Raw genomic sequence first — 23,093 nt, forward strand, 5'->3', positions numbered from 1 at the left:
AACCCTTAAGGTTTGAATAGCTCTGCTCCCTCCCACTAGAATATCAAAATAACTTTTACTGTAATTCCAAATGACACTCCAAAAAGTGATGTTCTTCCTCATTGTAGGATGTAAAGATTTTTAAATCAAGATATATTTACTGTATAGATGCAAAATGACAATATAAGAAGATAAGAAAAGTCTTGTTTTCTGATAAATTGATCAAAATTGAGTTTATGATTATAATATATATATTTATGTGCCCTCCAGAAGTTTGCGCTCTGCGTGTGAACGACGCCATGTGGTGCCATCCCAAAGAAGTTGAAAATCACTCTCACAGACCTTTTCTCAATTCATACATACTTTACTTATTTTCAAGAAACATATAAAGACTCATCTTTTTCGCCAGCACGTAACCAACAAATACTAGCACTTTTCTTGTCTTTCATAAAAAATAAATAAAATTAAAAACCCTGGCTATGCGTTCTGTGCTAGACTAACTGAGACTTGTCATGGCACGTGTATACTGTTGTTTTTTATCTTGTTGATCTGATTGCTTCTATTGTTCTCATTTGTAAGTCGCTTTGGATAAAAGCGTCTGCTAAATGATTAAATGTAAATGTAAATATATACACATCTGCCAGTGGAGTGCCATTCAAAGAGAAAACACGATTATTCTTCTGACCCCACTGAAAGATATTTGTTCTTTTATTTTTAGCATTAACTTAATTTTGTTTCAAATGTTATATCTTTATTTTGACACTGTAACGAACGCACACACAAACAGAGAGATCCAGTTGCAGTGTTATAATAGGGGGAATCCAAAAAATCTATATCCAAACAGGCAAAAGGTCAATAACAGAAAGGCAGTCCAAAACAAGAAACATCGAAAAACACTAGGGAACACGAAAAAGCAGGGTGACTTGAACCAAGGACTCCATGAAACTGATAGAAATGAACAGGGTATATATGGACAGGAGAAAAACGATGAAAGTGGGAACAGCTGAGTGCAATTAACAGGTGTGCAATACCAGTGATGAATCGGACAAAGGTTTGTGGAAAATGTAGTACCTACAGTGGGGGTGACAATAAGGGGAGGTGAGACCACTAGTGGACACCCAGGGATACAAAGACCAGACACTGTGACAGACACATAATCAGTTACAACACTGAAATGACTGAAAGTCTTCTAAACTGTTATGGTTGCATCAGCAAATGTACTTTAGCTCATGTTTGCTAGTGTATGTTGTATGTTCAAATACAATAGAGGTTTAACCATTTAGCGCTACTGAGCGAACAATTCATTTAATGCATTTTATTCATGTGAACTGCAGCGATACATACAAACAATGTAATGAAAAATTACCAGATTTATATTCTTCAGTTTCAGTGAGAGTAAAATGTCCACTGAGTACTGCTGAAAGCTTGTAGCAAGTAGCAACATAATATAATTTTGCCAAAATGTCATTTTTATAGTAAGCTTGGGTTGTTATCTGGACTTTTTTTTTTACCTACCAATTCGTTAAAAAGCAGCTATCACACTGCTAGTGTTAACTAACATGTTAAAAAAATGCCTAGCAGGAATTCTGATAGCCATACTAGAACTCACAGACCAATAAGGAATCTGTCAACAGGGCACCTCTGCGGGAAGAGGAAACACATCTGTGTTCAACTAGCCTTGAATGTGGACAGCTAAAACGGCAACAGGAAGCTGCATTGATGCGATTGCTGATTGTTTGTAGTCTTGACCTGACTGTGTGTTCATTTCCCACATTTGTGCATGCAGAGAAATACAAACACAGCATTAGCCACCGGCGGCTTACTACCAGCAGTCTACTGTAATAAACACTTCCAAACACAACAACATTTCCAGGTATCTCTATGGCAACTGCTAATTTTTTCTCCAACCTAGAAGTTAGATCCTGCTGGTACTGATTGTCCTTCTAAACTCAACAGGACTTCACGCAGTTCTTGACATCTAGTTTGACAAAGTCTTTATTTTAAAACTTATGCTTTGCTGTCAACATAGGCAGCATCTAAGGACTTTGAAACACCTGAGCTTGTTTAATTGTTGATCTGTGTACACTTAATGTTACGTCTTATTGTTTTTTCACTAGGCTATGCACTGTACTTCAAATAAACTTTCGCTACAGTATATTTCCAGAAAGTATACATGTATTTGATTATTTGAGTGCACTTCAAAAATGACAGGCTTGTTTGCAATCTGTCTTTCAACATGATGTGCTAATGCTACGTCACTGCTTTGTCTATGACAGACATCCGTCTCCTTGCAAAGCTGACATTCTTTACATTAGCATGACATCAGTATACTGTTGTTGGAAGCCTGTTCCCTGCATGTCATTCCTTATGTGGCGGGATGCAGTTTTCTGGCTCATGCCTCCCTGGGTGACGCTTGATTTGCTGCAGCTGTGGGTGGTTCTGGGCAGGTAACTTTGAGCCAATCGCGAGGACTACTCCCCCTTTATAAACCGGGACTTTTCTTTGGATAAATGATGCCACCGGTACGCGACTTGTCTTGTTTACCTGCCCAGTGACCTGATGTCTGCCTGGTTACCTGTCTACCATAGCGCCGCAGGTATGGTTAGCTTTGTTTCTCTTTTCACTCGTTAACTCTATAAAGTGGGCTTATAAGGAATGTTTCATGTTGTAGAATCCCCGGTGCGGCAGCAGCCCTTTCACCAGCTGAGTGTGCGCTCTGCTATCAGCAATCAGAGCTCAGCGCCTGTGACGCAATGTTGTTAATCATAGGGAGTGCTATTTAACCGGGGGTGCGGCCGCCAGTTGGCTACATCGACGCTGAACAACTGCTGCTTTGCTTATACTCTTCACGTTACATGTTCACATATTTATGTCGTACCCGATTGCCTTTTCACACTGGACCAAGGAGGATTGAACTCAGTTGTAATGTTTTTCATTTGACCTTTTTATGTGATTTGTCTAGGGTTGATTGTTTATTTTTGATTTATTGTGTGATTGAGTCCCTGTTCATATTGCTAACCCCAGTATAATCTTGGGCCTTAGAACGGGTGACTGATTAGACATTGTGTTGTAATTGTTATTTTCGTTTGTTTAACTTTCAAGTGTCCATTTTGTCCAGGTGCTGAGAACTGCCAGTGGGAGCAGTGCCCCTTGCGGTGGTGGGTCCCTTGGTGTGTGCTGTGGCTGTGTTCACTGAGTGTGGCCATTTCCCTTGCGGTGCGTGTGTGTGTGTGAAATCGACACGTGTGATTGGGGTGTCTTTTAAGGATGCTCATTGCTCGAGCCACTAGTCTTCCACTGGTAAGATTCCGCCCTGTCCTCCTCTTCTCTCGGGGGTGTGATCATTGTGTGTTTTTTTAAGTAATAATAAAAAATGCATTTTTGTACGGACCACTGTCTCTGGCTGATCCATCCACGAACTTGAGTGCCTGGTTAGAACGAGAGAACAAGATTCTTTGGGTGTAACTCCCATCGTGGCGTAGTCTGCTACTGTCCTATATGCCCCTCCACTGCCACACTTACACCCCACATTTAAGTAGATATTGAATTATCTGACCTGATTCTTGATAACACAGGCATATTTATAAGATTTTTCTTGGAGGTGAAGAGCAAGTATTTTTAGTTAAACTGAGACGGTACAAAAAAAGTGCTTCTTATTGTATTGCATATTCCATATGATCTAGTTTTAATGCCAGTACTTATTTTGTGCGTCAGCAAAAGCAAAGCTCTTTGTGGAGGCTTCACAAAACAGTCTAGGAGTCCAACGGACTGCCATTTATTACAGTCAATGTCTTGTGACCTAAATGAGGCAGAGATTGTACAGTATATACAATAGCGGCAATGTGGTACAGTTGAATAAATGCCCTGATTATGTAATGCGAAGCATGTTATAACAAAGATATGCCTGCAGTTAAAACAATAAATGCTTTTTCTGCATTTGAACAAAGCAGAATTCAAGCAGTATGGTTTTCAATTTTTTGCTGCTAGCCTGAGAATGCATTGCAAGTTAACAATAAAACAATAAAAGAAAACTAAGAACACAAGACAACGAAGAGGTTAACCATCTTAAGGGAGTGTGCTACTTTTCAAGAATATCTAGAGTTTGCTTTGTTTATCAGCATTCATGTTTTAGCCACATATTTTAATGCAGTAACAATTTACTGTAAAGGTACATGAATAATCATTTACTAAATCCTGAATTAATACTTTCTTAATCATGAACTCATGATTAGTGAAGACATGAGCTAATCATGCGCCAATGAAGAGCTATCCTTAACCACGACTGGAGTCATATGGATTCATGCATGAAAAATGCAGCCTTAATTACATGTTAGCACATTTAAAAGTTATTGGATGAACAGTTAGTTAAAAAACAATAACCTTAGGCTAAGTAAGTTTTAACATTTTTTGCATTTACTTCATCAGCAGAGCCCTGGTTCATATTTCTGACTTTACTACTTCTCTGGGGGCAGCTCTTCTACGAGCATCGATTCACTACCACTGTTTTCTGCAGTCTGGCCCCGTTTCGATTCTCCTTAGGCCGAAGACACCAACATAGTGTTTGTGGAATTTGACCGTAGTACTGTAGCAGAACACAGTGCTTTTGTGTGTGTGAGTGCCTGTGTATGCCTGAGTGTGCATAAGTATGTGTGTGTTCACTGGGGGGTATGAGAAGAATTTGAAACGTTTTTTGTGGTGGCTGTAACAATGCTGCCAGGTCTCAGTGAGTAACACTGTAAACAGGCAGCATATGAAAACACAGGATTCCAATGAAGTCTGTGCATGAATCCAGACAGAATATGAATGTGCGAACGTGTGTTAAAGTGACGGTGTGTGTCACAAATAGTGCAAGACAGCCCCGAGGGCAGATTCCAAACAGTGATATCTCATGGTATGATGACCTGAAAACAATAGAAAACAGAAACAATGTGACATTTTCTCACCGGTGCCATATGTACTGTAAACCAAGTTTGGAAATTAATGGGGGCCTGGGGGAAAAAATGCCATCAGAATGAACCCAAATGAACTAAATTCCAGACAAGGGGGTAAAAACGCTTCTGCACAATTAAACAAAATCTATTACTATTAATGAACCCTCATATCAGAGTTCTAACATGGAAGCACAACAACTATTACTTCAGAATCCAATATGGCTGCTCATTACATCAACAGAAGCGAAAGACGAGAAATACATTATTTATCACTTCTGTTTGTCTTTATCTCAATAAACTCAATGCTACACACAGTACTATCCAATATCTATTTGTGGACATAATACTGCAGTATTATCTGGGCAAATTCCACATTTTTAAAGGGTCATGAAACCCTAAACCAATTTTTCTGAGATTTTAACAGAGGTAGGTGTGTTTAACACCATAGAAGACAATGTTATAATCTGTAAAATTTAATAATAGAATATAAATGGTTAAATTTGAGTTTGTATCGGCTATTTTCGTCTTCCGGGTTCCGGGACTTCATCAAGTCTACGTCACAGGATGTGACGTTTTTCTGTACGGATCATACAGTGATGACTCATCGTTCTCTCATAATTATTAATGAGGCTGAGCCTTCATATCCAATGAGAAGACATTTCACTGAATTAATCATGATACCACGTGGATCTTTTCAATGATAGACCTGTCAAACAAACTGTGATATTGCGTAGTCGATGAGAGAGGCGATCATGGGACGCAAGTGTTTGTATGCGTGGTGCAAAAGTTCAAGCGCATTGCATAGCTTTCCCCGCGATGCTGCCAGGGCTAGAGTCTGGCTCCGTGCGGCTGGTTGGCCATCCACAACGGACACATCTAATTTATATATATGCAGCAAACATTTTTCTCGAGAGAGCTTCGCCTCTCGAGAAGTCCTCCACCTCCACAGAACCCTGCGCGCTGCCGTCACTGTATATTTCTATGTCGCTGTCCATCTTTACTATTGCTGTTCAGGTGGCGCGTCGATCTAGGCACGGAATTTTTTTTTAACCGGAAATCTATTATTTGCAAATATATTAATTTATAGTGTGTATATAAAGTATATAGTTGTTTATAATGACATTATAATTAATATGTACATTTAATATGTTTTATTCAATAGAATTTAATGACAGGGCGTTCAGTTACTTTTGAAATGACAGAAATAGTGTCAGTGTATTGCCAGCTTTTTAAAAAAAAAACTTTTTTTGCTTACGTTTTACGACACATTTGTAATGATATGCAATAACAGTTATCCCTGCCGTGCAATACCACATCCACACTCCCCTCCCCTTCTCACAGCCATCCACGCCCATTTCAGTTGCATTTTTCAAAAACAGTGTGAGCTAGACTTGCGCTGAAATAGGGGGGTTTCATGACCCTTTAATTTCATGCATGCATGTTATCTGTGCAGCACAATTTCTCACATGCTAACAGCAGCATGTCTGTCGATGTATTGGCAGTAATGGACTGTCATGGTGAAGAAATTTCTCTTGCAAGTGATTTGAAATGGCTCAATATCACAATTTGCAATATTATCGATGTATTTTTATTTTATTTTATTGCTTGCTATATAAATTACCTCACTGAGATTCTGTATCATGGTATTACAATATTGCAGTTATCTTTCTGCAACAGAAGCATATGCCTCCAAGACCAAACACATTGCTATATATATTACCATGCTAAACTTCCAAGAGTTGTCATTGCAGAAATAAGGTAACTATAAAAATTGTCCTTAGAAAAGTTTAAAAATAAAATAAAATAAAATAAAAACACTGAAAATCAAATGCAAAGGGAAAATATTGCCCCTTAATAGAAAAGGTCATTTCTAACCCTGCTGTTAAATGTGCTCTGGTGCAACTTGCAAATTCAGTCTGAACTAATCAAAAAAATACACATAGTAATTTCCATCACAGGCTGACTTTTTTTCGTTTGACTCTCCGGCCTGCAACTTCAGTCCAACCACTGGTGTAATAACATTTCTTAAACCTCTCTAGGGAGGACCAGGGGTTGCTGGCCAGCAGATTGCTGACTGTTTCTCAGCCTCCCTGGGCGTCTCTCTTTCTTGCTTGGGATGTTATTGAGCTGCACAGGGCTGCTAGAAATGGATCAATGGCCTCTCTGTCAGGTGTTCCTTTGTGCTAAACGTTAGTTGCCCCATACAATAGAGTCTTTGTTCAGACAGGAACAAGTTCTTTACAACCTTCAAAGCTCTTCATCTGTAATATCCTCTGCATGGTTCCACACCCAGCCAAGACTCAATGGAACTCATAACGGCGATATCGCACCTTCATAAAAGCTCAAAAACACATTTTCGAACACTGTGGAGTTCAGCACCTCTACTAACCTTAAAATGGAATGCATGGAGGGAGAAGAAGGGTGTGTGTCTATATGCATTGCCTGCAGGACAAGCTCATGACCATGATCTATTGAGTCAGATAACCTGACAGTGTCATCAGACCAGCTGTTATTTCTGATACTGTTTGGTTTAATGAGTTTGCTTGGTGAGAGTGTTTGATGGTACACCCTAAGACCTCCCTGATGCATACTGCACACAAAAATACCAAAAGATTTCTCAAGCTGTCTAGCTTAGTTTTGCTGACTTTGCACAATTTCAATGAGTCATGGTGTGTACAAGTTTTCATCAGTCCACCAGGAAACAAAGTTTGGTTTAACAAGGTTCCCAGGTTGGAACTTTTTATATCAGTCAGTCACAGTGCAAAAATTAAATTTTAAATAGATCTTTAATTACAGATATGTAAACTTGTTTATACTTAACACACAAAAAAAAACGTTTGTTTTTTTTTCTGCTGGTGGACCCCTACAATGCAAGTCAGTGTGGTCCAAAACACCATTTGTTCTTACCGACTTTCATTTGAAGAAGAAACAACACATTTTTCCACAGAAGAAAAAAACAACAACAATAACATTACAGAACAACATAAAAGTGAGCAAATCATGTCCAAATTTTCATTTTTTGGTGATATCCCTTTAATATCTCATGCAGTGTTGATACACAGGTATGTTTACCTTGTTTAATTTTTTTTTTTTTTTTTTTAACTGCAACATTTAACAAAAATAGTCATTAAGGATTGGATTTTTGATGCAGTGGTGTCTGTTGGTAATGTTCCAAGACAGACAGACAGACGTCTTTGTAAGACTGCTTGGATGTTGTCAAAAGTACCTAAAGATTTTTGGAAGATTTTTGGGTTCTTGCACAAGCACTAAAAAAGATGAGTCAATATGTAATTAATAATTATACAAGAAAATTAGTAAACGGTTAAAAAGGAGAACACAGAACAGTGTTGTTAGACCGACATGTAGCACTGTTGTGCTTCAGCCGTCCCAAGTTTGAGTCCCGGCTCGCAGACCATTCCTGATCATGTCCCACTCTCTCTCTCCCATTTCACTTCTTGTCCACTTACTGTCCTATAACTGTTGTGCTCTTCATTTCAAAACTGAGGTCTGATCTAGATATTTATGATGATCTGACAAGACTTTCCACAACAATAGTCTTGCGAGGACCTGGAAACAGATTTTGGCGCTCTCTGACAATCTGCATAATGAACTATGTTTGTTTTACAGTCTTTTGAATAAATGCAACACCTCTTTATTGCATTTGCATTGTTTGTCCAGGTACCAGGATCTTCATTTAAGAAGTCCTGATGGAGGTCAAGAATAACGAAGAAGTTGTGAGTGTTCTGCCATTGTCGTGACATGTTGCCAAGTATGATAACCAGGAACTTGTGCTCTGCATTTAACTCATCCAAGTGCACACACACTGCAGACCTAGAAGCACCAGTACACACACACACACACTGCAAGTACTGTTATCCATCAGCTTAACAGGAGAGCCAGTGAAATATGAACTTGAGATTTAAGGTGAGGTTTATTTCATGGTGGATTCCAGGTGTCAGATGGGATATTTCAAACATTCTGTGGCTTGCACTAGAATGTCTGAGCAAGCTTCGCTTAATCAATTTAGGATGTTTGTCAAAGAGTGCAGGAAATGCTCGGATGCAGAAAAAAAGGGAAAAGAAGGCACATTAGGAAAGGTCAGCCTTCATTAAAATGCGTAAGACAACAGTTAAATGAATTATAAAATGGAAAAGCCATCAAATCCTCCGATTCATGAGAGGATTTCATATTTAAACAGTGCAACCAAATGCACTTCAACATTCCTGTAAGTTGTCAAATCTCTGGCAGGTTCTGCAAAATGTCACCCTCTGGGCTATCTAATCTTCTGAAGCCATACAGGATAACTTCCCTCAAATTACAATCGAAGATTGTTTTTAGAGACTTTGTCATGTTTATTTTTCTTTATCAAATTTGAACAGCTTGCGAGAAACATGTTCGAGCAAAGGCCACTGATCAAGATGCGACTTCTGAGGTCATGGTTTGATAACCACACAAACACCACTGTAGGCACAGTGTGCAACGTTCATGTGCATGTTAGCCCCATGCTATGTTACCATGACAGAACAGATGTCAGGTGCCTTAAATTAATGATAAAGGACTATATTAAGTTTCCCTGATGATCATGTTTACTGAATTGTCAAGTTTTTGCAGTCATGCTGCAAAGGAATGCCTCAAACATTTATTATGGTAACACGTTTGTGACCTCGAAGGGCGGCAAACTGTGTTTTGTGCTTTTTATTTCCCTCTTTCTAGGACACACACACATTACAGAGGAAGGGAAGAGCCATTGTCAAGGACAAAAATGTGAGTATTGCTTCCCCCCTTTCTCTCTCTCTCTCTGGTGGACTGCCCAGATTTTTGGTCTGCTTTTAATTCAATCCTCTTTAAATCAAAAACACCTACAAGCTATATTTCTACCAAGCTAATTTCCAGTCAAATGTTTTTCTTAATGATGCAATTAAACTGGGCATTTTTCTCCTAACATATTTCAGATGTTTTCTCTAAATTTCCTCAAGAGAAACAAAAATAGACACAAAAGAGTCAATTTTTGACATATAGAAAATGTATCCAGTTATCTTAACAGGCATCATATACAATTTTTATGAAGAAAACAATCCCAGAGTGCATAGCTCAGAGCTCAGTGGGAAAAATATTTGTGTTTGCTATATTTTGAGCTTTTTAGGGCATTGCATCGATTTGCTTTGTGCCTGACGGACTGATCGTTAGCTTGGCAACAAACACACTACTGGAGTCAACTGTGGCTCTATTTCAGTGAATTTTAAATTGTATTTTATTTCTGTTATGCAAAGCTGATTTTTCATCAACATTACTCATGATCCTTCAGAAATCTCTCTAATATGCAGATTTGTTGCTGAATAAACAATTCACATTATTACCCATGATAAAATCAGTTGTCCCCAAATATCCAAAGTCTGGTATAAGAATGTTCATTTTTAAAGGCTGTTTTTTTTGCACTCTCTTCATTAAAAAAAAAATCACCATTCTTAAAAAAAAAAAAAAGAAAAAAGACAAAACAGTTTCCACAAATATAGAAAACAGTATAACATTTCAACTGATTCATAATTGAGGACCAATAATAACTGACCAGGAAATCAGGATATTAGAATGAAAATTCAACTTTGCATCACAGTAATAAATTCAAATATATTAAAATAGAAAACAGTTACCTGAAATTGTGATAATATTTCACAATATCCCTATTACTGCATTTATTAACAAATAAATACAGCCTTGGTGAGCAAAAGAGAGTCCTCTCTAAGCACTAACATGAATGTGTCACTCATGTCGATGCATGTGACTTGTACTGTATGTGAATTCAGAGTGTAAAATCTTGAAGTTTACTAAGCTAATTCAAAGGTGGAAAACAGCAGTAACAAAAGAGGCACCTGTTCTGACGGGCCCTGACAGCGTCATGGGGCTTTAGGCATTAAAAGTATATCACCTCTAGATGAAAACAGCCGACATTATACTTCTGTTGCACATCACCTAGATTCACAGGAACAAACAGCTCTGAAACTGAGACCCAAGAGCATGAAAATGAAGCTGTTATTTATTTATCACTTTAAATATTGCTGCATACTCAGCATCACAGTTGTGCATGTGCTCAACCAGTTTATTGCTGATACATGACTTAGATGACAGCGGTTTAACATCACAGTTTAAAAGTGAACTTCTGTTTCGCCAAAACTCTTCCGGACATTATCCTCTTTCAGAACACCCATTAATATTGCAAAATTATAGTCTTGGCCTGAGGCAGCGTGTCCACATACCAAAAGTTCCAATCTGATTGGCTAGATGCTATACAATTTCAGTCAAGGTGCACAAGACTTTATCTAGAGATGCACAGATATTTCAGCTCGAGACTTAACGGCAAGTCGATAAATATTTTCATATTATGAGAAAAGATAAATGGCCAATATTAAAATGTAATACTATTTTAACTTAATAAAATAAAAAAAATACTTATTTATATAATGCATTATAAAAGTATTTGAATGCATAAATTAACGTGTTTGATCTCACGAATAGCTGTAACTGCATGTATAATGCATTATAATACTTATCTATTCCTTGTTACACCTTTTGAACAAATAATGCATTAAAACACAACAAACAATCGATTTCAGATGTATCAAAAAAATCAGCAAATACTTTTGTGAAATTATCACAAATATTTATGAAAAAATAAATATGAAGCATAATGTACATTATGAATACCTTTGCATTATTCACGAATAATTTAAATAATTTTAAATGTTTATTATAAATAAGCATTAAAGAATAATACACATTTTTAGATATTTATAATGTAAAATTTAAAAATATATTTTTTTTTGCAATTTGCTACCAATTACTTTTGATATGCTTTTAAAGTAATGTTTTTAAGATATGTTTTTAAATATATTTTGAACTTCAAATGAGCATTAGATTATGGCAAATGTCATCTAAATGTAAAAACATGGTAAACAGACATAACTAATTATCCAATATTGACTAATACAATAAATCAAAAAAACACTAATATTGTGTATTTACCAATATGCCATCAATATATATTCAATACTTTTTAGTTTTTACATGTCAATCACACAGTCCTGGACCAGAATATGCTGCAGTGTGGTTCTGCAACCTTTTATGCAGAGTCAAAAGTCTGACTATCCGAAACCAGACGTATTAGGTCAAATAAGGATTTTAAACACAGTAAACTTCAGCAGTCTGTGAATATCTACATAAAGATATGTTACTAATACCGCAATAAGACATTCATTCAAGCTTGTTTTAAGCTCCAGTGTCAATTATTCATTTTGACTTCAATGAACAGAGACTCAGTAAAAAACAAGTCAATGATTAAACATCTCTTTCCCCAAAGGGAGCTCAAAGCACTCTCCCACACTTTCATAATAAATCATTTCAGGATATTCTACTAGATATTCTCGTGATCACGGCAGGCAGGCAAAGTGACATGTCACAGCATGTTGCTGTCGTTGTCTGGGATTAGTGATTTTCTAAAACAGGTTTAGGGAAGAATGTGAGACCAGCCTAATCCTGCCTGAACCAAATGCACTGATTGCCATCATCACACTTTAGCACCAGGATGCGGGGAACATACTTCAACCATGTCATTATACTTTGTCAAACGAGATTATTGACCTTCCTCACATACTTGTATCCACTCATAGGTAGACTTGTTTTGTTTTATGCGGCTGAAATTTCTGCTGTGCACCTACTTTGAGAAATTTGTGCACACCAACTATGCACTTGACACACTAATAGTCCATTAGATAATAATTTTGTAGTCCATTAGATGCATATATGGAACAATTTCTGAAGTGATTAAGCAACACTTTGTATAAGACCTTATGCTGAATTAAATGCACATATCTGTCTGCTCTGCCGATTCAATCAAACACAGTAATTAAACAGAGCTAGTAATTACAAAACCAAAGAAATTACAAGTCAATATAGAAATGCCCTTCTCCCCTTTATAAGTGTTTAAAGTCAAAATGAAATCAGAATTGATCCTATTTATTTTCTTAATGTTTCTTAATGTACTTTCTTAATTACTTGTTTTATAGTCAGCGATTTATCAGTCCATGTTATTCAAAAGAAATAAATTATTTGTCTTTGCAATCTTTCAAATACTTTCAGCTTATGTCACGTATTGGTAAATGTTAACCCATGTTTGTAATTGTTAACCAATAGCCAAATAGCTAATGCATTAGCTAATGCAGACTTTATAAATAGCAAAGGCTATTGCACAAAGCTTTTGCTATTAGAAATAAATGAAAAGGCCTCCTCAAACTATAATGTTGTACTTCATGACGCAAAAGTCAGTCATTTAGGTCTTGCTCAAGTCTGGTATTAACATTCAGTTTTTAAAATCAACTCAATTCCTGATGGATAAAAAAAAAATTTCCCCATTTATTCTCATTGAATATCCATTTGCATTTAGAAATTAATTACACAAAGGGTTGTGAATGGCGTTACATGTTTACTTTTAACCTGACTTTGTACTTGTGTACAGAGTGCATGTGTTGCCTTCCTCTACTTTTAAGTTAAATAGGTGAACTTTTTTCAACCTATCAAAACATATCTGCCCTTTAGAATCCAAAAGCACTGAGGCAATGTCTTGGCTTAAATGTCTAATGTTTAGCACATGCTTCTCCGCTGCCCTTGAGTTAGCTTTAGCAAAGACAAATCAATTATCAGAATATGATTATACATTGTTAAGAAAACAAGGACTCATTTTTAAACCTTGCCACCACGTTTGAAGTTCTCCTCTGCTTTTCCTAAATAAACATAAACCTGTTTTACTCTTTGGGCGATTCTCACGAAGCACAACCTTGGACATATTTCACCACAAAATCTAAAGGAACAAAATATGAAATTATATCTTTGGATCATCAAGATAGCTCTGCATTGTAATATTATTTTAATGAAAATTTGACAAATTTGCTTTCCCAATTCTCATTACTGCAGTGCCAAATACTAATATACAGTTGTGGAATTCATCCTGTTAAAATCAGCATAAATTAAATTCAGTGCAACACCATAATGGGGAAACAAATATTATGTTGCAACAAAGTAATCATGGCTGACTGTAAATAGCACACTTCTATGATGGCACCGTGTCATCGGTAACCAAATATTGCTTCTGCATGATGCTACATCTGTATGTACGCTGTCGTCACAAAATAAACAAAAAATTGTATCCTCAAATAATATATCATTATTTTATTGCATTGCTGTAATGAGAATGAGATGTTTTTCCATTATGTTGAGTACTGCAAAGTTCTCCTTTACCTCTGACTGACACTGGCTAATTATGTCTAATGGCTCAACCCACTTTACAGGGTAACTGACATCAAACTACAAAGAGTGTTAAAAGACTTTACAACATGCTACTCATGAACTTGTGTGTGTGAAATGTGAGACAACATCTCATAGGGATATCCTGCAAATCTTTGTAGCATGTCAGCAAGATAATCAGCATAAAGAGGTTGTAGAAAGGTCAGAAAACATTGACAGGATTCCACGTTCAAGTCAATAAAGCAGCTGAAGGAATCAACTAAGCAGATAATTATGGGGAAAGAGTTTACACTGGAGAAAACAGTTTCCTGGCCTGAAAAACGCAATGGTTTTAAGATACTGAACAAATTATCAAACAATATAAATATCTGTAGAAAAAGAAGCATGCAAACTGTGCAACAAATGTTCATCTGAAACATTTCACAGCATTAAATTAGAGCAATTTAAGCATGTCTTTTAACAGCACAAGCTAAATATAAATCATAAAACACACTATTCATAAATAATTACAAGCATGCCCTTCATGCAGGTAGAGGAAATTAATTAGGTAGCATTCTAACAAGCCTGCTTTCAAAATATTCATAGTTTCCATTACTAATTCCCAGCTCCATACAGCAGAGGTAACAGAAGAGCTGTGACCTCATATCCTTCATGCTCTGCAGGGTATCTGCAGGGTATATTTTTGCATAAAACTGTAAAGTTCAAGACAAAGTCTATCTGATAGATCATTTTGGAAAGGTCACTTTATGGTTGAGTATTTAATGGGTATGTTCAAACCCTGGAAAAAGTGGTTGGGTTCTCTGAACTTACGAATGCCCGGTCCTGTTCCTGGAGATCTATTGTACCTACCTGCAGAGTTAAGTTCCATCCCTGATCAAACACAGTTATCAACTATAAAGTGCTCCTGAAAATCTTAATGAGCTGGTTCAGCTGTGCTTGTTGATCAGAGCTGGAGCTGAACTTTGCAGGAAGGTACATGTATATCTCCAGAAACAAGATTGGGCACCCATGTCTTAACTAGTTATAGTTTTTCAGTGGCTGAGGCTGGCAACAATATACAGAACCAAAACCATAAATATTACATAGTACATGCAATCCCCCATATTCAAAATAGCTATGAATAAATATGGTGTTTCAATGACCAATTCTTGAACTCTTACATTTGTATTTAGAAGAAAAAACCTTCATATCACTCTATTATCAAACTATACAAATTTGTAGTCAAGTTAGGTCCAATTCACTAAGATTTACTCACTTACAAATCTAACACAGCACAGGGCTGAACCTCTGGGCCACTGAACCCACCAGTAAAGATAGACAAAGGCACTCAGTAAACTTCAGATTTATTCGAGAAGGGTGTGTTAGCTTCCTAAGGCCTGGCAGCTTCTTTTATATGAGATAATAATAAGCTCAGAGTGACGATGAGTCCAGTGGTGATGTGATGGGATTCCACTCCATATTTTCACAATGAAATTAAGATGGGATTCAGGCAGTTTAATTTAAATAGCGTAGCCTCGCCCTTCACACTGAGAAACTATTATGAAGAAGGAAGGACTATAAACACACTGAAAGAAACCATATTTCTGTTTCCAAATTAATGAACATGACATCTGTGCCATAAGACAATAGGAGGCTATATTTCTTCTTTTGTATTTTAGAAAAGAAAGTCATACAGGTTTGGAACAACATGAGGGTGAGTAACTCTGAGCTTTCATTTTTGGACTAACTGTGTGTAGCAAGTTTTCCACAGGGGTCCCCCGTCAAAAGTAAACATGTCTCCAACAGCTAGCCAATTCTTTAGCCAGCAGGACGCTGTAACAGTCCAAGAGCACACTGAGAGATGAGTACTTAGACAGCGGCAATGGAATGATGGGGAAATACTTTGTGTAAAAATTACACACTGAGCAACAGCGTCTTTGGCCTCAGGCTGTTGTACAAAGAGGTTCTCTTGAAGGCTGCGTGTATAAACAACAATTTAGCATCCAAACTGAAATGCATGACACAATTTTCAAAGTAGATCTGTTCGATCTCATGTGAAAAAAAAGAAAATAAATAAAATCTTTTAAACTCTTAGACAGGTTGCCTCCAGATATTTCTGGTTTGTTTTTCTTGGATTATGCTGGCAGTGTTTGGGGTGAATTTAGATTGATTGTAGCCTTCTCTCATCTTTCTTAAATTACCCTGGCAAACATACAGCTCCAACACCGACCGAACAACCCTGAGAGGAACCCGAAGAACTGGAACATCTCACCAGCAGCAGCAGCACCACCCTGCAGCTCTCCATCTGGATTTGCATATCACAGATTTCACACCAAAAAAAAACCCATCAATCTTGTTTTGTTAGGATTTGTATGTGCCACATTATTGAATGACTAGGCAAAACTACTGACTCACATGAACTCTTAAAAATAGAGGTTCCTAAAAGTGGTTTCACAGCAATGTCAAATTAGAACCAATTTCGGTTCCCCAAAAAACATTTACGTAAACAGTTCTTAAAAAACATTTTTATGTAAAGATCTAAAGAACTTTTTCCAAAATAAAGAACCCATGGAAATGTTCCTTGGAAGGTAAATGTTCTACTTGGAACCTCAGATGCCAATAAAGAACAGTTATTTTTAAGAGTGTACTGTAGCTTCTAACAAATTTCTTTAAAGAAAATTTCAAGTTCAACGGTTAAAGCTAAAGTATCTCATTTATGTGATTTTCAACATCAAACAGAACTGCTAAAACACTGATCGCTACCCTGAACACTCCCCCATCTACTGTACCATTGGTCCGAAAAACCGTCCTGTCCCAAGTCATTGTTGCTATGTCAGGCTTAAACAACATTTACATAATGCCACAGAAAAAAAAATTCTCTCTGCATTATAGGGGATTTAAATGTCTTAATGTAAACAAAAAATCACTTCGGCTTTATTGTTTTATCACAAGGGAAGCTATTAATCACTGTCTATCAATATGTGAGACTGCTTTAAATCCACAGGCAATCAATGATTCAAACCACACAGGTCATTTTTCTTTGTGTAATTGGACTATTTGGTGGCATGGTGACTCCATGGCAGTGAGGAATTTTCCGTCATCAAACTAAACATCCATCATCTAGTGGTCTAGAAACACTTCAGAGCATCTTCACCAGGACACAATGGCCAAGTGAGACCGTTCCTTTTTTGTACAATTCAATTTTTTCTTGCTGACTGTCTACACTTTTATTTTCATTTTCAAAATCACTGTACTATTCCCTCTGGTGGACCTGAACTGCACTTTAAAGTTCTTCCCTTCAAGAGTGGAAAAGCACCAGATGCTATTTTTTTAAATCACTTGAACAGGTTGCGACCGCAATGACAAGTATGGTTTTCAGCTCTGCTAACGGTTGTTTTAGGCCTGTTTATTTTTCAGTTCCAGATAAAACCTCTTTTTGTCAATGGTACGCAGATCTTGCACCGACAAGCAAGCAGGCAACTTGAAGAGTGAGGAAAATCTCAGGTGGTTTTTCTCTGCAATGATTCGGTTCAGTGAATTCTAAGAGCTCCATTTTGCTCTTCGTGTTGTGACACTCATATAATGTCCAAATTCTGGGTGTGCATGCTTTTAAAAATGACTGTGGCATGAAATTGGGTTTGCAACTAATCCTGCAATGTATCTGCGGACACGTTCTTACTTCAAATGTGGAATACGTAAACTTGGTAGTTATTTAGAAGTTATAATAAGTTTTTTTCTGCTATGGATTACACAGACAAATATACGAAATGTGCTGTGACTGGTTAGCTGGGTCAGTGTGTGCTGTGATTGGTTAGCGGGGTCAGCGTGTGCTGTGATTGGTTAGCTGGGTCAGCGTGTTCTGTGATTGGTTAGCTGGGTCAGCGTGTGCTGTGACTGGTTAGCTGGGTCAGTGTGTGCTGTGATTGGTTAGCTGGGTCAGCGTGTGTTGTGATTGGCAGCACTCGGTGCCTGGTCAAGAAATGTATGGCCCTTAACATAGCTGCCTGCGAGCTTCAGTGTAAATATAGTGTCAAAATCAAATCAGTTTGAGTGCTTTTAAAACCCAGATGATTGTAACTTAAGTTCGTCTGCCTTGGGAAAGCTATAGCACATCTCCGACATCTTGCCTTCTCTAGTGCAGCTCAACCAGGTCTCGTCCCATTCGTCGATATCGGTGATATCACAAATCCTGGAAAATATACGTTGTAGTCCAAACGAGTCATTCATTGTAGTTTTTGAAAAGTAATTTCTGTTAAATAAAATATCTCCTTTTGAAGTGGACTTTGGATTTTGTAACTACTTTGCAGATCTTTTTATGATCAAACAGCAACATTACAGACTAAAGTTGAAAAAGTGAAAAAGCGTAAAAGGACCCCTTTAAGAAAAAGAAAAAAACCTTCCTTAAACCCCTTCCGTGACAAACATTTTCACGTCTTAATTGCTTTTTTTGTTTCGTGGGGCCTTATATCAGAAATGTCCAGGTGTAACTGTTCAACAATAATACATACATATATATATATATATATATATAAAATCCTTGTTCATTTTTATATAAAGTATATTGTAAAATATTTGTCTCCCATAAAAAATAAAAAACATGATTTCTCTTCTCAAGGTCAGTCAGGGTTCTCTCTCTCTCTCATACATTTTGACCAGTTCATGTAGACATGTTTTGCATTTAGTCTTTTTTAAACAACCCTTAAACACCCCTTGACATTTTTAGAGCCATAACAAAATAATTTCTATAAGATGGTATATAGATTTATATAGACAAAGTATTTTATCATGTCAAGCATGCTTATTTGTACTTACAGAACTAATGATAATTCCTGCAGATAATTACCAATGATTATAAAAAGCGCATTAGACAGACGTGCTTTTCAAAGCCTACGCAGTAAGTGCGCGAAGAAAATCATCCGAAAATAATAAAAACACTACCTGTTGACTAACGTGAATCAAGCAACAAACAGCTTTAAAACATCCTTACCTGACGCACTGGCCCGTATGTCCTTCTGAACAGGTAAGAAGCGTTTATATACAAAGTTAACGGAAAGCGGAACTAATATAGTTCAACTGGTCAGGAGTTTGCATCGACTGTGTCCGTCGAGTGGACGAAATCAGCTTCTGCGCGTCTTCAGCTGGAACAACAAAACACCTGGGGAGCTTCGCCAAACGCAATGGAAGGGTTTTTATGGCTTCAATTCAACGTTTACACAACGTTTATATCGAAACTGCTGCCAAGCGACATAAAAAACGCCGTTATGACATAAAGTAAAAGAAATGAGTTTCAAATATCCTCTTGCAAACTTTGTTCCTCTCCCTCCACCTCGACGCACTTCAGGCGTTTCTTACACTTCGACAGAAGCAGCGGTTTCTAGTTACCTGACTAGTTTCTGTTTGTGAGGCCAACCCACTCCTGGCAAACGGTTTCTTTTCTTAATAAAACTGCCAGGTTTATATTTGTTTTGTTTTTTGGACTTGTTAAAAATTAACTGCTCATGTGATGTGCAGTTAACCGCTGACCCTTTATATCTGCTGAAGCGAGTGGAGAGGCTTCTCTACTGTAACATAATGTTATTTTAAATGAACCTGTTATTTATGGAAGACAGCTGTCATCCGAAAGCTGTCATGATCTGCTCTGTGTCTAGACAAGGAAAAGCAGCCTCTCCTGAGGTCTTTAAGTCTGGAACCACAGTGGAATTAATTAATTTATTTGTTTTTAATTTATCGAATAATTATTTTATTTAGTAGTCCTACATTTAAAATAATGGTTTTCTGTTTTAATATACTTTAAAATATAATTTATTCCTGTGATGCAAAGCTGCATTTTCATAAGTGAAAGAAAAAAAAAGTGACGTGACATTCAGCCAAGTATGGTGACCCATACTCAGAATTCGTGCTCTGCATGTAACCCATCCGAAGTGCACACACACAGAGCAGTGAACACACACACACACACACACACACACACACACACACACACACACCAGTGGGCAGCCATTTATGCTGCGGCGCCCGGGGAGCAGTTGAGGGTTCAGTGCCTTGCTCAAGGGCACCTAATCGTGGTATTGAGGGTGGAGAGAGAACTGTACATGCACTCCCCCCACCCACAATTCCTGCCGGCCCGAGACTCGAACTCACAACCTTTCGATTGCGAGTCCGACTCTCTAACCATTAGGCCACGACTTCCCGTAATAAGCTATCAAGCTATCACGCTATCATCAGAAATCTTTCTAATATGCTGATTTATTATCAATGTTGAAAACATTTGTGCTGATTTTTTTAACCTATGATACTTTTTTCAAAATTATTTGATGAATAAAAAGTTACAAATAATAGCATTAAAATCTGTTTATAAAAAATATACACTATCATTCAAAAGTTTAGTTTCAGTTTTAATTTTTCATTCTCTTTAAGAAATTATTGCTTTTATTCATTTATGTTAAATTGATTGAAAGTGATTGTAAAGACTTATATTGTTAGAAAATATTACTATTTTGAATAAATGCTGTTCTTGTAAACTTTTTATATATAAAGAATCCTGAAAAAATTATCAGTTTACAAAAACAAAAAAACCATTATCAGCACAACTGTTTCAAACATCAGTAATAAATCAGCATATTAATGTTAAAGCACCTTAATCATGGATTTATTTATTTATTTTAAAAACATGCAGCTTTTCACTTCATAAGACATTAATTGATGGACCGAAGTTGTGTGGATTATTTGTGGATTATTGTGATGGTTTTTATCAGCTGTTTGGACTCTCATTCTGACGGCACCTATTCACTGCAGAGGAACCACTGGTCTGTGATCGATGGCCTGAGGTTGTGTAAATGTTAAGCAAATTTTCATTTTTGGGTGAACAATTCCTTTAAAAAGCCCAGATTTTCAATGAGATTTAGACTGTACTGTACTGAATGTTTAATATTCTTGTCTTGTCTGTTGCCATGCCTTTTTTTTATTCTTGTTTGTTCCGTTTTTAAAAATGTATAAATTATCCAAGGCTGTCCAAAATTCCTCAGCCATTTCCTTAAGATTGACTTGGGCACTGTCCACATGACATAAATCAGGGCGACCTACTTTGAATCTCTGCTGCAATGCTCTGGAGGATCCCTATTGAGAGTCCTAGATAGGGTGAGACCTGTGATGTATGTGTAAGAATTGTGCCACTTCCACAGCATGGCAAGAGTTTCAGGCACCTGGCATTGATTCAGTTCTCAGTGTTTATCATCTGATAAAGATTGAATGGAAAGAGGGAAATGACAACACAAAACAGTCAAAGTTGTATGAGAAAAAAATGGTCTACTTTCAAATCCACAGACTGGAAACAGGTCTACAAGGAAAAAATGGTTGTAGAACATGAAGCACTTTTACACTACACATATTTTTTTAAATGTTTTATCAACAGTGGGCTGTTTAATTGCTAAAACCCATGAATTAGTTTGCGTTTTTAAACATATCTCCTCTGAAAAGGCTTTTTCAAAACTTGGTGAAGACCTAAAGTAATCCAATCAATAGGAAATGTTTTTGCATAAAAACACATGAATCTGACTATTTTCTTAATCGGATTCAAAAATACCTTGCATACATGCATGATGCATATGATTACAAATGTCTTACAAACTGGTCAGTGGTGGGGACTGAATATTTTCAAAATAAAAATAATAATAAAAAACTCCCTTAACATGTCAGCTTTTTGTTAGATACATCATTAAGGCAAAACAACGATTATACTCCAATTACATTATTTCTTTGGCTCTGAACACAGTCACTGAGCACTGCACATGTACTGAGCTTTTTTTTTGGGGGGGGGGGATACAATGCACATGTAAATGAAATGAATCAGACTTCAGAGTTTATGTTTCAGATAAACTTGGAAAAAAATTGGAGTGGATTTTTTCGTAATGACGAAAATTAGTGCATGTAAACATTTGGGGTCCAGTGTTTCGTTGTATGGACAAAAACAGTTCTTCAAAATATCTTCCTAAAGTATGTGTCCTGCAGAAGAAAGAAAGACATGCATGTTTGGAATAATTTGTATAGTGAGTAAATGATGGCAGACTTTTTTTGGTGACTAATTTTGGCTTATGATGCAACTCACTAGGTTTTAGACCGAGCATATTATTAAGTTTTTGCACATTATGTTTGTTGTATCAGTACCAGCTTTTATGCATTTCACTTTTACATTTAGTTGTCACAGTACATAGTTTTTATCTAAAGTAACGTACAACACCTTAATTGCTGTGATGGCCTATAGCTTCCTACAGTTAAGTTTCTTGCTCAAGTATGTCAGTGATGATAAGGCTCCTTGCTGTAACCCTCTAGCTCAATGGTCATGTCTGTCTGTGGTTGTTTTCTGAATAGCTCAAAGATTACTTTTGGCCTGTTATTAACAAAAAGCTAGACATAAATGGTAACGAAACAAGGGCAATCATTTGAATTACTTTTACCTATAAAATAACAAATAAGACTTGGTTTGAGATGGACAAAAAATTAATAAAATTTATATATATTGTATTAAAATACCTTCTATCTCAGATAAATATACAGAGAGAATTATAAACCAGTCACTTGTAGATGCTGTTTCTCACCAGCTCGATAAAGCAACATTGGTTCAATCTTGAGTTTGGGGCTGAACTTCCTGTTTGTCCAACTAATGGCTACTGGGGGAAGTTCAGGAAACCTGTTTGAAAACAGTTATTTGTAATTTCATTTGTTGTCACAAGTGGCTCAGGAATTGCACACCTCTTTCAATGTTTTTAATCTGACTGACTAATGACTGACTGACAAATTTTTTGTCTTTGTACTGTTTAGATTAGTCAGTAAGCCATCTTATTATTTGGCTGAGATTTTACATCGGTAGTTCAGATTTAAATGAATTTGCTTTACACATTCTATTCATGCATTTTT

At 36.8% G+C, this 23,093-nt stretch overlaps 1 protein-coding gene across 1 annotated transcript in view; it reads right to left on the reverse strand.

Annotated features, from left to right (window-relative positions):
- Positions 1-19,576, reverse strand: part of palm3 (paralemmin 3) — a 52,502-nt gene extending 32,926 nt beyond the window's left edge. The window contains exon 1 of the mRNA XM_059559536.1: positions 19,168-19,576. The gene's annotated coding sequence lies outside the window, so the exon portion shown is untranslated. The remainder of the gene's footprint in view (positions 1-19,167) is intronic.
- Positions 19,577-23,093: the final 3,517 nt, after the last annotated feature.

The sequence above is a fragment of the Carassius carassius genome, chromosome 10 (assembly GCF_963082965.1).
Source record: "Carassius carassius chromosome 10, fCarCar2.1, whole genome shotgun sequence".
Lineage (NCBI taxonomy): Eukaryota > Metazoa > Chordata > Actinopteri > Cypriniformes > Cyprinidae > Carassius > Carassius carassius.